Source organism: Calliopsis andreniformis, chromosome 10, assembly GCF_051401765.1.
Source record: "Calliopsis andreniformis isolate RMS-2024a chromosome 10, iyCalAndr_principal, whole genome shotgun sequence".
NCBI classification, from domain to species: domain Eukaryota; kingdom Metazoa; phylum Arthropoda; class Insecta; order Hymenoptera; family Andrenidae; genus Calliopsis; species Calliopsis andreniformis.
The window spans coordinates 4,145,160-4,155,762 of NC_135071.1; positions in this window are offsets into that span (position 1 = coordinate 4,145,160).

Here is a 10,603-nt window from a genome sequence, read left to right on the forward strand (position 1 = left end):
CTCAATAGAACATCCTGAATTCTGATGGTTCAATACTCAATCCAGAATATTCAATAATCAAATCTCAAACCTCAAGCATCAATTCTCAACACTCAATTCTCAACACTCAGTCCTCTCTCTTCAATCCTACATCCTCAACCCTCAATCCTCAATCCTCAATCCTCAATCATCAATCTTCAATCCTCAATACTCAATCATCAATCCTCAATACTCAATCCTCAATCCTCAATCCTCATTCCTCAATCAGCAATCCTCAATCTTCAATACTCAATCCTCAACCCTCAATCCTCAATACTCAACCAACAATGCTAAATTCCCAATGCTCAATAGAATATCCTGAATTCTCAGGATTCTATACTCAAACCTCAATCCTCAATTCTCAGCCCTCATTCTCAATCCTCAATCCTCAATCCTCAATATTCAATCCCCAATACACAGTCTTCAATCGTCAATCCCCAATCCTCAATCCTCAATCCTCAATCCTCTGTCATAAATCCTCAATCTTCAATCCTCAATCGTCAATCCTCAGTCCTCAATCCTCAATCCTCAATCCTCGTTCCTCAAACCTCAATCCTCAACCCTCAGTCCTCATCCTCAATTCTCAATTCTCAATACTCAATCCTCAATCCTCAATCTTCAATCCCCAAAATTCAATCTCCAATCCTAGATCCTCAATCCCCAATCCTCAGTCCTTAATCCTCAATCTTCAATCCTCAATCCTCAATCCTCATTCTTCAATCCTCAATACCCAATCCTCAATCTTCAATCCCCAATCCTCAATCCTCAATCCTCAATCCTCAATCCTCAGTCCTCAAACATCAATCCTGAATCCTCAATCCTGAATCCTCAGTCCTCAATCCTCAATCCTCAATCTTCAATCCTCAATACTCAATCTGCAATCCTCAATCCTCAATCCTCAATCCTCAATCCTCATTCTTCTATCCTCAATTCCCAATCCTCAATCTCCAATCCTCAATCCTCAATCCTCAATTCTCAATCCTCAACCCTCAATACGCAGACCTCAAACATCAGTATTCAACCCTCAGTCCCCGTCCTCAATCCACAACCCTCAATCCTCAATCCTCAATCTTCAATCATCAATATTCAATCTTCAATCCTCAATCCTCAATACTCAATCCTCAATCCTCAATCCTCAATCTTCAATCCTCAATCCTCAATCCTCAATCCTCAATCCTCAATCTTCAATCCTCAATACTCAATCTTCAATCCCCAATCCTCAATTCTCAATCCTCAATCCTCAATGTTCAATCCTCAATCCTCAATGTTCAATCCTCAATACCCAATCCTCAATCTTCAATCCTCAAACCTCAATCCTCAATCCTCAATCCACAATCCTCAATCCTCAATCCTCAGTCCTCAGTCCTCAAACCTCAATCCTGAATCCTCAATCCTGAATCCTCAATCTTCAGCCCTCAGTCCTCAACAATCAGTTGTCAATCCTCAATCCTCCATAGAATATCATCAATTCACAGTTTTCAATACTCAATACTCAATCTGCAATCTTCAGATCTCTATCCACAAGCATCAATCCTCATCACTCAGCCCTCAACACTCAGTCGCCAATCCTCAATATTCAATCCTCAATCCTCAATCCTCAATCCACAATCCTCAACATTCAATCCTCAATACTCAATCTTCAATCCTCAATCCTCAACTCTCAATCCTCAATCCTCAATCCTCAATCCTCAATATTCAATCCTCAATACTCAATCTTCAATCATCAATCCTCGATCCTCAATCCTCAGTCCTCAATCCTCAGTCATCAATCCTCAATCTTCAATACTCAATCCTCAATCCTCAAGCCTCAGTCCTCAATCCTCAATCCTCAACCCTCAAACCTCAATGCTCAACCGTCAGTCCTCGTCCTCAATCCTCAACCCTCAATCCTCAATCCCCAATCTTCAATCATCAATACTCAATCTTCAATCCTCAATACTCAATCCTCAATCGTCAATCCTCAATCCCCAATCCTCAATCTTCAATGCTCAATCCTCAATCCGCAATCCTCAATCCTGAATACTCAATCTTCAATCCTCAATCGTCAGTCTTCAGTCCTCAATACTCAATCTTCAATTCTCAATCTTCAATCCTGAATCCTCAATCCTCAATCCTCAGTACTCAATAATCTATCCTCAATTTTCAATCCTCAATACTCAATCTTCAATCCTCAATCCTCACTCCTCAATCCTCAATCCTCAATCTTCAATCCTCAATCCTCAATACTCAATCTTCAATCCTCAATACTCAATCTTCAATCCTCAATACTCAAACCTCAATCCTAAATCCTCATTCTTCAACCCTCAATACCCAATCCTCAATCTTCAATCCTCAATCTTCAATCCTCAATTCTCAATCCTCAACCTTCAATCCTCAATACTCAATCTGCAATCCTCAATCCTCAAACCTCAATCCTCAATCCTCAATCTTCAATCCTCAATCCTCAATCCTCAATCCTTAATCTTCAATCCTCAATTCTCAATCCTCAATCTTCAATCCTCAATACTCAATCTGCAATCCTCAATCCTCAAACCTCAATCCTCAATCCTCATTCTTCAATCCTCAATACCCAATCCTCAATCTTCAACCCTCAGTCCTCAATCATCAATTCTCAATCCTCAATCCTCAATCCTCAGGCCTCAAACATCAATATTCAACCTTCAGTCCTCGTCATCAATCCACATTCCTCAATCCTCAAACCTCAATCCTCAACCGTCAGTCCTCGTCCTCAATCCTCAACCCTCAATCCTCATCCTCAATCTTCAATCATCAATACTCAATCATCAATCCTCAATACTCAATCCTCAATCGTCAATCCTCAATCTTCAATCCTCAATACTCAATCTTCAATCCTCAATCCTCAATCCTCAATCCTCAATCCTCAATCTTCAATCCTCAATACTCAATCTTCAATCCTCAATCCTCAATCCTCAATCCTCTATCCTCATTCTTCAATCCTCAATACCCAATCCTCAATCTTCAATCCTCAATCCTCAATCCTCAACCCTCAATCCTCAATCCTCATTCTTCAATCCTCAATACCCAATCCTCAATCTTCAACCCTCAATCCTCAATCCTCAATTCTCAAACCTCAATCCTCAGTCCTCAGTCCTCAAACCTCAATCCTCAACCCTCAGCCTTCATCCACAATCCTCAATCCTCAATACTCAATCCTCAGCCCTCAGTCCTCAAACCTCAATGCTCAATCCTCAATACCCAATCCTCAATCCTCAATCCTCAATCATCAATCCTCAATCTTCAATACACATTCCTGAATCCTCAACCCCAATCCTCAATCTTCAATCATCAATCCTCAATCTTCAACACTCAACCCTCAACCATCAATCCTCAATACTCAACCATCAATCCTCAATTCTCAATACTCAATAGAACATCCTGAATTCTGATGGTTCAATACTCAATCCAGAATATTCAATAATCAAATCTCAAACCTCAAGCATCAATTCTCAACACTCAATTCTCAACACTCAGTCCTCTCTCTTCAATCATACATCCTCAAACCTCAATCCTCAATCCTCAATCCTCAATCATCAATCTTCAATCCTCAATACTCAATCATCAATCCTCAATACTCAATCCTCAATCCTCAATCCTCATTCCTCAATCAGCAATCCTCAATCTTCAATACTCAATCCTCAACCCTCAATCCTCAATACTCAACCAACAATGCTAAATTCCCAATGCTCAATAGAATATCCTGAATTCTCAGGATTCTATACTCAAACCTCAATCCTCAATTCTCAGCCCTCATTCTCAATCCTCAATCCTCAATCCTCAATATTCAATCCCCAATACACAGTCTTCAATCGTCAATCCCCAATCCTCAATCCTCAATCCTCAATCCTCTGTCATAAATCCTCAATCTTCAATCCTCAATCGTCAATCCTCAGTCCTCAATCCTCAATCCTCAATCCTCGTTCCTCAAACCTCAATCCTCAACCCTCAGTCCTCATCCTCAATTCTCAATTCTCAATACTCAATCCTCAATCCTCAATCTTCAATCCCCAAAATTCAATCTCCAATCCTAGATCCTCAATCCCCAATCCTCAGTCCTTAATCCTCAATCTTCAATCCTCAATCCTCAATCCTCATTCTTCAATCCTCAATACCCAATCCTCAATCTTCAATCCCCAATCCTCAATCCTCAATCCTCAATCCTCAATCCTCAGTCCTCAAACATCAATCCTGAATCCTCAATCCTGAATCCTCAGTCCTCAATCCTCAATCCTCAATCTTCAATCCTCAATACTCAATCTGCAATCCTCAATCCTCAATCCTCAATCCTCAATCCTCATTCTTCTATCCTCAATACCCAATCCTCAATCTCCAATCCTCAATCCTCAATCCTCAATTCTCAATCCTCAACCCTCAATACGCAGACCTCAAACATCAGTATTCAACCCTCAGTCCCCGTCCTCAATCCACAACCCTCAATCCTCAATCCTCAATCTTCAATCATCAATATTCAATCTTCAATCCTCAATCCTCAATACTCAATCCTCAATCCTCAATCCTCAATCTTCAATCCTCAATCCTCAATCCTCAATCCTCAATCCTCAATCTTCAATCCTCAATACTCAATCTTCAATCCCCAATCCTCAATCCTCAAACCTCAATCCTAAATCCTCATTCTTCAACCCTCAATACCCAATCCTCAATCTTCAATCCTCAACCCTCTATCCTCAATTCTCAATCCACAATCCTTAATCCTCAGACCTCAAACATCAATATTCAACCCTCAGTCCTCGTCCTCAATCCACAACCCTCAATCCTCAGTCCTCAATATTCAATCATCAATATTCAATCCTCAATCCTCAATCCTCAATCCTCAATCCTCAATCCTCAATCCTCAATCTTCAAACCTCAATCCTCAATCCTCAATACTCAATCCTCAACCTTCAGTCCTCAATACTCAATCTTCAATCCTGAATCCTCAATTCTCAATCCTCAATACACAATCTTCAATCCTCAATACTCAATCTTCAATCCTCAATCCTCAATCCTCAATCCTCAATCGTCATTCTTCAATCCTCAATCCTCAATCCTCAATCTTCAATCCTCAATACTCAATCTTCAATCCCCAATCCTCAGTTCTCAACACTCAGTCCTCAATCTTCTATCCTCAATCCTCAATCCTCAATCCACAATCCTCAACCTTCAATCCTGAATACCCAATCTTCAATCCTCAATCATCAATCCTCAGTCCTCAATCCTCAGTCATCAATCCCCAAAAATCAATCTCCAATCCTAGACCCTCAATCCCCAATCCTCAGTCCTTAGTCCTCAATCTTCAATCCTCAATCGCCAGTCCTCAATCTTCAATCCTCAATGCTCAATCCTCAATCCTCAATCCTCAGTCCTCAATCCTCAATTCTCAATCCTCAAACCTGAATCCTCAACCTTCAGTCCTCGTCCTCAATCCTCAATCCTCAATACTCAATCCTCAGCCCTCAGTCCTCAAACCTCAATGCTCAATCCTCAATACCCAATCCTCAATCCTCAATCCTCAATCATCAATCTTCAATCCTCAATACTCAATCATCAATCCTCAATACTCAATCCTCAATCCTCAATCCTCATTCCTCAATCAGCAATCCTCAATCTTCAATACTCAATCCTCAACCCTCAATCCTCAATACTCAACCAACAATGCTAAATTCCCAATGCTCAATAGAATATCCTGAATTCTCAGGATTCTATACTCAAACCTCAATCCTCAATTCTCAGCCCTCATTCTCAATCCTCAATCCTCAATCCTCAATATTCAATCCCCTATACTCAGTCTTCAATCCTCAATCCTCAATCCTCAATCCTCAATCCTCAATCCTCAGTCATAAATCCTCAATCTTCAATACCCAATCGTCAATCCTCAGTCCTCAATCCTCAATCCTCAATCCTCGTTCCTCAAACCTCAATCCTCAACCCTCAGTCCTCATTCTCAATTATCAATTCTCAATCCTCAATCCTCAATCCTCAATCTTCAATCCCCAAAAATCAATCTCCAATCCTAGGTCCTCAATCCCCAATCCTCAGTCCTGAATCCTCAATCTTCAATCCTCAATACTCAATCTGCAATCCTCAATCCTTAATCCTCAATCCTCAATACTCATTCTTCAATCCTCAATACCCAATCCTCAATCTTCAACCCTTAGTCCTCAATCATCAATTCACAATCCTCAATCCTCAATCCTCAGGCCTCAAACATCAATATTCAACCCTCAGTCCTCGTCCTCAATCCACAACCCTCAATCCTCAAACCTCAATCCTCAACCGTCGGTCCTCGTCCTCAATCCTCAAAACTCAATCCTCAATCCTCAACCATCAATCATCAATACTCAATCTTCAATCCTCAATACTCAATCCTCAATCGTCAATCCTCAATCCCCAATCCTCAATCTTCAATGCTCAATCCTCAATCCGCAATCCTCAATCCTCAATACTCAATCTTCAATCCTCAATCGTCAATCTTCAGTCCTCAATACTCAATCTTCAATTCTCAATCTTCAATCCACAATCCTCAATCCTCAATCCTCAGTACTCAATAATCAATCCTCAATCTTCAATCCTCAATACTCAATCTTCAATCCTCAATCCTCAATCCTCAATCCTCAATCCTCAATCTTCAACCCTCAATCCTCAATACTCAACCTTCAATCCTCAATACTCAATCTGCAATCTTCAATCCTCAAACCTCAATCCTCAATCCTCGTTCTTCAACCATCAATACCCAATCCTCAATCTTCAATCCTCAATCCTCAATCCTCAATTCTCAATCCTCAATCCTTAATCCTCAGACCTCAAACATCAATATTCAACCCTCAGTCCTCGTCCTCAATCCACAACCCTCAATCCTCAGTCCTCAATATTCAATCATCAATATTCAATCTTCAATCCTCAATCCTCAATCCTCAATCCTCAATCCTCAATCCTCAATCCTCAATCTTCAAACCTCAATCCTCAATCCTCAATACTCAATCCTCAACCTTCAATCCTCAATACTCAATCTTCAATCCTGAATCCTCAATTCTCAATCCTCAATACTCAATCTTCAATCCTCAATACTCAATCTTCAATCATCAATCCTCAATCCTCAAACCTCAATCGTCATTCTTCAATCCTCAATACCCAATCCTCAATCTTCAACCCTCAGTCCTCAATCATCAATTCTCAATCCCGAATCCTCAATCCTCAGGCCTCAAACATTAATATTCAACCTTCAGTCCTCGTCCTCAATCCACAACCCTCAATCCTCAAACCTCAATCCTCAACCGTCAGTCCTCGTCCTCAATCCTCAACCGTCAATCCTCAATCCTCAATCTTCAATCATCAATACTCAATCTTCAATCCTCAATACACAATCCTCAATCGTCAATCCTCAATCCCCAATCCTCAATCTTCAATGCTCAATCCTCAATCCACAATCCTCAATCCTCAATCCTCAATCTTCAATCCTCAATCGTCAATATTCAGTCCTCAATACTCAATCTTCAATTCTCAATCTTCAATCCTCAATCCTCAATCCTCAATCCTCAGTACTCAATCCTCAATCCTCAATCTTCAATCCTCAATACTCAATCTTCAATCCTCAATCCTCAATCCTCAATCCTCAATCCTCAATCTTCAAACCTCAATCCTCAATCATCAATACTCAATCCTCAACCTTCAATCCTCAATACTCAATCTTCAATCCTGAGGCCTCAATTCTCAACCGTCAATACTCAATCTTCAATCCTCAATACTCAATCTTCAATCCTCAATCCTCAATCCTCAATCCTCAATCGTCATTCTTCAATCCTCAGTACCCAATCCTCAATCTTCAACCCTCAGTCCTCAATCATCAATTCTCAATCCTCAATCCTCAATCCTCAGGCCTCAAACATCAATATTCAACCTTCAGTCCTCGTCCTCAACCCACAAACCTCAATCCTCAAACCTCAATCCTCAACCGTCAGTCCTCGTCCTCAGACCTCAACCCTCAATCACCATCCTCAATCTTCAATCATCAATACTCAATCTTCAATCCTCAATACTCAATCCTCAATCGTCAATCCTCAATCCCCAATCCTCAATCTTCAATGCTCAATCCTCAATCCTCAATCCTCAATCCTCAATCCTCAATCTTCAATCCTCAATCGTCAATCTTCAGTCCTCAATTCTCAATCTTCCATTCTCAATCTTCAATCCTCAATCCTCAATCCTCAATCCTCAGTACTCAATCCTCAATCCTCAATCTTCAATCCTCAATACTCAATCTTCAATCCTCAATCCTCAATCCTCAATCCTCAATCCTCAATCTTCAATCCTCAATTCTCAATCCTCAACCTTCAATCTTCAATACTCAATCTGCAATCCTCAATCCTCAAACCTCAATCCTCAATCCTCATTCTTCAATCCTCAATCCTCAATCCTCAATCCTTAATCTTCAATCCTCAATTCTCAATCCTCAATCTTCAATCCTCAATACTCAATCTGCAATCCTCAATCCTCAAACCTCAATACTCAATCCTCATTCTTCAATCCTCAATACCCAATCCTCAATCATCAACCCTCAGTCCTCAATCATCAATTCTCAATCCTCAATCCTCAATCCTCAGGCCTCAAACATCAATATTCAACCTTCAGTCCTCGTCATCAATCCACAAACCTCAATCCTCAAACATCAATCCTCAACCGTCAGTCCTCGTCCTCAATCCTCAACCCTCAATCCTCAATCCTCAATCTTCAATCATCAATACCCAATCTTCAATCCTCAATACACAATCCTCAATCGTCAATCCTCTATCCCCAACCCTCAATCTTCAATTCTCAATCTTCAATCCTCAATCCTCAATCCTCAATCGTCAATCCTCAATCCCCAATCCTCAATCTTCAATGCTCAATCCTCAATCCGCAATCCTCAATCCTGAATACTCAATCTTCAATCCTCAATCGTCAGTCTTCAGTCCTCAATACTCAATCTTCAATTCTCAATCTTCAATCCTGAATCCTCAATCCTCAATCCTCAGTACTCAATAATCTATCCTCAATTTTCAATCCTCAATACTCAATCTTCAATCCTCAATCCTCACTCCTCAATCCTCAATCCTCAATCTTCAATCCTCAATCCTCAATACTCAATCTTCAATCCCCAATACTCAATCTTCAATCCTCAATACTCAAACCTCAATCCTAAATCCTCATTCTTCAACCCTCAATACCCAATCCTCAATCTTCAATCCTCAATCTTCAATCCTCAATTCTCAATCCTCAACCTTCAGTCCTCAATACTCAATCTGCAATCCTCAATCCTCAAACCTCAATCCTCAATCCTCATTCTTCAATCCTCAATCCTCAATCCTCAATCCTTAATCTTCAATCCTCAATTCTCAATCCTCAATCTTCAATCCTCAATACTCAATCTGCAATCCTCAATCCTCAAACCTCAATCCTCAATCCTCATTCTTCAATCCTCAATACCCAATCCTCAATCTTCAACCCTCAGTCCTCAATCATCAATTCTCAATCCTCAATCCTCAATCCTCAGGCCTCAAACATCAATATTCAACCTTCAGTCCTCGTCATCAATCCACATTCCTCAATCCTCAAACCTCAATCCTCAACCGTCAGTCCTCGTCCTCAATCCTCAACCCTCAATCCTCATCCTCAATCTTCAATCATCAATACTCAATCATCAATCCTCAATACTCAATCCTCAATCGTCAATCCTCAATCTTCAATCCTCAATACTCAATCTTCAATCCTCAATCCTCAATCCTCAATCCTCAATCCTCAATCTTCAATCCTCAATACTCAATCTTCAATCCTCAATCCTCAATCCTCAATCCTCAATCCTCATTCTTCAATCCTCAATACCCAATCCTCAATCTTCAATCCTCAATCCTCAATCCTCAACCCTCAATCCTCAATCCTCATTCTTCAATCCTCAATACCCAATCCTCAATCTTCAACCCTCAATCCTCAATCCTCAATTCTCAAACCTCAATCCTCAGTCCTCAGTCCTCAAACCTCAATCCTCAACCCTCAGCCTTCATCCACAATCCTCAATCCTCAATACTCAATCCTCAGCCCTCAGTCCTCAAACCTCAATGCTCAATCCTCAATACCCAATCCTCAATCCTCAATCCTCAATCATCAATCCTCAATCTTCAATACACATTCCTGAATCCTCAACCCCAATCCTCAATCTTCAATCATCAATCCTCAGTCTTCAACACTCAACCCTCAACCATCAATCCTCAATACTCAACCATCAATCCTCAATTCTCAATACTCAATAGAACATCCTGAATTCTGATGGTTCAATACTCAATCCAGAATATTCAATAATCAAATCTCAAACCTCAAGCATCAATTCTCAACACTCAATTCTCAACACTCAGTCCTCTCTCTTCAATCCTACATCCTCAACCCTCAATCCTCAATCCTCAATCCTCAATCATCAATCTTCAATCCTCAATACTCAATCATCAATCCTCAATACTCAATCCTCAATACTCAATCCTCATTCCTCAATCAGCAATCCTCAATCTTCAATACTCAATCCTCAACCCTCAATCCTCAATAC